A 6,508-nucleotide genomic window follows, 5' to 3' on the forward strand; every position below is an offset into this window, starting at 1 on the left:
GCATTAGGTCCAAATCCTAGGCAATAATTTACAGAACACACAGAGATATACTCACAATTACAGAGCTGTTGTTGTTGTTATGTGCTATCAGGTTGACTATGAAACAGAGTGACCCTATGAACATTGCCCTTTCTAAGCCGTCTCTGACACACCTGACCTCATTGCTACAGTCACTGTGTCAATCCACCTACCTCATACAGGGTTTTCTTGTCTATGCTGACCTACTAAGAATGATGTCCTCCAAGGGCTAGTCTTTCCTGGTGACATGCCCAAAGCATGATTCAGATTAGCAGCAGGATGCAATTTCTTAGTGAGGACAACATCTGAAGCATGCTCACAAGCCCTTCAGCCTTTATCATGACATTAGGCCAGTGATACAGGTTTTTTAGTCCTACCAATTACGACTCTCCACTCCAATCCTCCAGCAAACTTGAGCAAATGCTTCTAGTTCTGTTTTTTGTGGAGTAGGAGTCCCAAAGTCAGCTCTGTCTCATGCTGGGTCTCTGGTTCTTTGCTGTGGCTGCCGCTACTTTTCCCCTGCCTCTTACAAGAATCAGTGGCCTCCAAGGGCATGTGTCATACTCTGCTTTTTCCTGGTGTTGAGATTCTCAAAGTCTGCTCTTGAATCAGGTCTCTTTAATGGTGAGACCAGCCAAGTCCTTTGTGGATATTATAACACGTCTCTGTTAGTGTCCATCTACATGGCAAAGACAAAGTCAATGGCTAGGAAATAATTTTGAACAACTAACAATTATCAGTACAATTAAAATTAAAATTCTCACAAATATAACAATAGGTAGCATCATGATTTTGTTGTTGTTGTTATGTGCCCTCGAGTTGCCTGCCACTCATAGCGACCCTATGTACAACAGCCCTAAAGCCTGCCATATCCTGTGCCAATCTTACTGTTTCTGATACAACTACCCACATTACCATAGTCACTGAATCAATCCATCTCATCAAGGGTCTTCCTCTTTTGTGCTGTCCCTCCACCCTCTCAAGCACGACGTCTCTCTCCAAGGACTTATCCTGCCTTGCAATATGTCCAAAGTATGTCAGACAAAGCTTCAGAATCCTTGCCTTCAAGGAGCAGCCTAGCTTCACCCTCTCCAAGACTATCATGGTAAATGGAGAAAAATTTAAACCATTGTGATTTCATTTCATTTCAGTTAGATCTACAGTCAACAACCTTGCAAGCCGTTGTCAGGAAGTCAATTTGTGCCTTGATTTGGGCAAATCTGCTGTTAAGAAGCTTACCAAAGTGCTATAGAGTGAAGATGTCAATCTAATGACTAAAGTGTTCCTGACACAGGCCATAACATTTTAATTGCTTTTTATGTATCTGAAAGTTGAACAATGAATATGGAACAGTAAATAAAATCTTCATCTTTGAATTATGTTGATGGACAAGAATATTTGTTTTTCTTATTCATTCTACTATAATTAACAGCTGATTAGATATGAGAGATCTAGAGTAAATGTAGTTCCAATCCTTAACCTGCTGTGTAAGACCATGATTTCTAAAATCAACATCTCCCCCTTGGGTCAGTTCCCCAGCTCCTCTGTGTTTCTTGGGTTCAATGGTTCACTGGAAGGTCCTCCAAAGATTCAGACTTGTCAGGGGAATATCTCACATGACTGAGGTATGCAGGATGGTTTTGCAAAAAACAGTGCACAATGCATCAGGATGGATGCAACTGGACACAGTCCATAGATTTGAGGTAAGTCAATAAGTCATATTTCTGCCCTTCTTTGGGTGTATTTACCACCCTCACAGTGTGAAAATGGCTCTCTTATATATGTCCCACAGCTGTTGATGATTTACAGCACCATGTGTCCATAGTTAAGATAGCTGAAGACAATTTGCCTGGAAGGAGTTAACACAATGGATAGATAAGCAGGTTTTAAAGTAATTTACAGGCACCATAGTATTGAATATACCATGAACTGCCAAAAAAACAAACACATCTTACTTGGAAAACTGAAAACAAGGTGCTCCTTAGAGACAAGGATGATGAAAGTTTTTCTCACATACTTTAGGAAAGGCACACTGGTGGAAAAGGCAGGGTACGTGAAAAAGAAAAGGAGCCTTGCAGAGCTAGATTTACACAGGGACTGCATCATATTTCTTTGAGTATTGAGGAGATTGTGATCACATATGAGAGGACAAAGTTCAGATTTGTTGTTTATATGGTCACTCTGAGTTGTAGTAACCTCAACAGCATCTAACAGCAACATACTTTCTTTCATTCCTTATGATTAATTGTTGAGAAAAATCTAAATAGTAATTAAATTGTTTTTGTAATTTTGTTATATTTATGGTAACTTTAAGAAACTCTAGTGACATAAAAATTAAGAGTGCTACTACTCATTTAAAGCTTAATAGTTCAAATAAACTAGTTTCTGAGTGAAAACCTTCATTTATCCTATATTTGAAAATCAGTTCCTTGGATGCATCTAGTTTCTATACTATAATACAAAATCTAAACCTTGAGAACTTTTTGCGGTATTTGTGCCTCGACTGGAGCTATAAAATATTTTAGAAAATTATAAAAGAAAATATAATAAGAGCATTGCCATCAAATTATTTACACAAAAAATGAAATTCTTGTTGCAAGTATAGATCTGTATCCACAAATATAAAACATTGGCCTATTTTTTAAGACCAAAGTAAACTAAAAGGAAAAGAGTTCATATGCATACATTGACACATAAACTTTTATTTGTTTTATTAAGTAATCAAATAAAAATATTTTTCAGTTTTTTACACTATGTGTTATGTTAAATGGACAGAGTTAAGTATATGTGGCAGTTTGCATTCACAAAAATGTATAATATTGAGATACAGGAGTCAGTTCTACTCTGTTCCATAAGGTTAACTATGAGTCATACTAGACTCAAAGGCAAACAGTTTGTTTTTTAAAAAATATAGACTCTTACCTGACATTTTAAAGACTATAAAAATGTTTGGCTTCAAGCCAAATGCTAGTTTTCTTCTTAAAATATACTCTATATATGTAAGATCATAAGGGAATAATTAATTATAGATAAATTCATATTGCTTATTATTACTAATAAATTTTGATACTAGATCTAGGTAGATGTTACTATTAAAATCACCCAATTTAAAAGATTTCAATTAGCAAACGTTATTAGTAGAAAATCCTACTTTTCCTTATAAGGAATGTATGTGGTACATGGAATATTTAAATATGTAAATGTCAATGAGTGATTAATATATTCCCTAAACTATTGTAACTAGTACATCTTATGCTATAATTAAAAGAATGACTTATCTGCTATAACTCATGTAATGAAATTGTAAGGCAATGGGAATTATAGCATTAAAAAAAATCAGTCTTGTTTTGATAGAAAGAGCAAAAAATAGAGTCTCTAGATTATTGCTCAGGGCAAAAACATAAGAGTTCGTATTCAAGGGCACCTACAAATTGATGGAATATTTCCCCCAAGTATTGCTACATTTTCAGTCACCTGCCTTTTTATTTTTCTGCCATTTCTCTTCAAGTAACTCAAATTTGTTATTTAGTACCATTTTATAGTTCTTAGTTATTTACTTTCTAGTTAGATTTTTGGTTGGCTAATATATTATGGTGATTTGATTTAAGGTGAAGTGCTTTGTAATTAAAATAACAAAAAGAGAGAAGCATGTAGCCTACCTCTATCATCAGCAGATAAAATTAATAGCAACACATTATGCTACAGTCTAACAAAATGCTTCTTGCCATTGGCACTCTACTACATTTTTCTTCAATTTCTTTCCTCATTTTTTTCTCTTTAATTGTGTAGCTATATAATTAAATTTATCCCTCCACCAAAACTGTGATCCCCTCACAGGGAAAAAGCTGTATATTATTCATCATTCTATAATGTCACATTAAAAAGCACAAAATAAAACTTGGAGATTGAAAACTAATGAATGAACAATTGGATAATCATATACTTGTGGTAAATAATATGAAAATGAATTTATAGGCAAATGTTCAACATGATCTACTAAACTAAAAATTCATATTTTGACACTTCCATGAAAAGAAAGTAATTTATATTTCAATTTCATATTCTTCATATTTTTATCCTTTGGCCCTATTCTTTAAAAATGTGAAAATTATGTAAAGTTTTGTTTTATTTGTTTTTACAGTTCTGAGGTGAAATATGTGTAGTATTAAAGGGAAAAAAATGATTGCAGATAAGCTCAATAATTCACACTTTGAAATGTGTCTAGGATTTTGACATGCAACCACATTGCTCCTTATAGCCTTCAGGTCACAATTTTGTGTGGAAAATTTTGTATTGTTTTCTATGTAGAAAACATTATTTCAACAGTCTAGAATTTGGATAAGTATAATATTTGCATACATATAAAATCATACAGGCACATATATCACAAACTTATTAAACTTAATATAAACATAATTTTTTGCCAACTACTACACAAATAGTAACAATAAACTTATAAAGAGAATCATCTATTTCCAGACAATAAAATCAACCTATGTCAGGTATAATTTTATCAAGACCTATTGAGCCTGGAAAATTCCAAGATTGTCAGTACTGTACATCTGTGACAGTATATTTGAAGACAATATGAAACTATGTAAAACTAGAAAATGGCAAAGCTCAGATTAACTCTAAAATATAAGGAGTTCCAACAACTTCAGCTTACTCATTTCCACAATCAATACTCTTGGCACAAGCAGTCAGGAAATCCAAAGACTAACTGCAATGCAGAAGTTAGTTTTTGGGGACCTCTTTCTAGAGTACTGAAAACCAATGATTTTGGTATAAAGAATAAGGTACACTAGGCCATGGTCTTTGCAATTACTTGCTATGCATCGGAGAGCTAGGCAGTGACTAAGGATGAAAGAAGAAGAATTGTTGCCTTTGAGTTGTGGTGCTAGAGAAGAGTCTTAAACTTACCACAGACTACCAGGAAAACAAATAGCTCTTTCTCGGAGAGGGTCAAACTAAGTTTCTACTTTTGAAATTCATATACCTAGAAAACTTGGCTAGGAGAAACCAGTCCTTGGAAAAGAACATCATGCATGGAAGGGTGGAGGGACAGTGCGGGAGAATAAGACCCCAGATTGACAGGGTAACTAAGACAATAATAAGGCCAGGTGTGTCAGAGACAGTGAAGATGGCTCAGAGTAAGAGAGTTCAAAGATATTGTACATAGGGTTGCTGAGTTACAAGCAACCTGATAGCACAAAACAATAATTTTTTTTTCTTCCCAAATGTCATTAAGTGTAATAATTTCTCTTTCCATTTCTTTTCTCACTTATGTGTCTTCTAAGTATTTCATAACTACAAGAAGGAAAACAATCTTTACTTAAAATAAGTATTTGTTTTTTTCAGCTGGAATAATACTGGGAACTGGAGAATTGACTATAAGATAGAGGAATAGGCGAGGCCTCCATGAGGACCCACAGGACGTACCCAAGTGGCTGCTGGGGATGGCAGGAACTGAAGAGAAGTTGATCAGAGATTTTGATGGAAAGTGACAAGAAGCAATTGAAACACTGGTAGAGATGGAGGAAGAATAGGTTATGCACTCCTATCTCTCACTAACCCCATTATGTCCAAACTTCAAAACTACCAGAAAGACTTGCCAAACTACATCAGGAAGTGTGAAGCACACTTTTGACAGCCACACACCTGGGGCCTGAAATTCAGTAGTTATGCTGCGGAGAATGAGTACATGAATTGGCTACAGTCTCATAGGGGCTTCTTTGTGCAAAGCACTGACAACTTGAACCAGGCCACCCAGAGTATTGAGTGTTCTCATCAGATTGCCATGGAGACTGACCAGATTGCTCAGAAATCAGGGAGGAGCTGGGGGGAGCAACAAAACCAGCTTGAACGTACCAAGAGCGAGTGGGTCTGGCAGACTGGTAAAGTTGGTAAACACAAATGAAAACGTGAGCAAAAGTCAGAAGATTCTCTGGCCAATGTTCAGAAAAGCTGTGGCCAATAAACTGCTGCTTTCATGTTATCTTACTGGAGCTCATCATCCTGGGATGCCTGGTTTATTACAATTCTTTTATAAGCACTAAACTTCCTATAAAGAAAGATGTATGGATCAGAACTTTGACCCTCTGAATGAATGATATTAGGAACATGGAATAAACTGAGTTGTTGCTGTAGGCTAACAGTCCAAGGAGACATTGCCAGCCAAAATGGGAGAAGGGTGGGAAGACAGAGTACTACTTAAATGTGAAGGAACATCAACAAATCAGAATGACACACCAAGGTAATAAGCGCCGTTTAAGATGTGTCTAAAAAAATAATAGAGGAATAGGCCCTGAAAACAGGTTGAAAAAGAAATAATTTTTTTCAGGAAGGCGAAAGTATTATATTTGCTAAAAGCAAATAAAACAGACTCAGTCCTTATCACTGTGGAAGACTCTTACCAGAGCCTTGTTTCTGTATTCATTGAAGACAAAAAAAAAAATTAATAAAGAAACAAATGAAAGTGACTATTCTTATT

At 35.5% G+C, this 6,508-nt stretch overlaps 1 pseudogene; it reads left to right on the forward strand.

The window, feature by feature from the left end:
- The first annotated feature begins 1,652 nt into the window (after positions 1-1,652).
- On the forward strand, positions 1,653-6,120 carry LOC102868149 (annotated as a pseudogene).
- The last annotated feature ends 388 nt before the right edge of the window (positions 6,121-6,508 follow it).

Source organism: Elephantulus edwardii, unplaced genomic scaffold (assembly GCF_000299155.1).
Source record: "Elephantulus edwardii isolate Elephantulus edwardi_28Jun2011 unplaced genomic scaffold, EleEdw1.0 scaffold00001, whole genome shotgun sequence".
NCBI classification, from domain to species: Eukaryota; Metazoa; Chordata; class Mammalia; order Macroscelidea; family Macroscelididae; genus Elephantulus; species Elephantulus edwardii.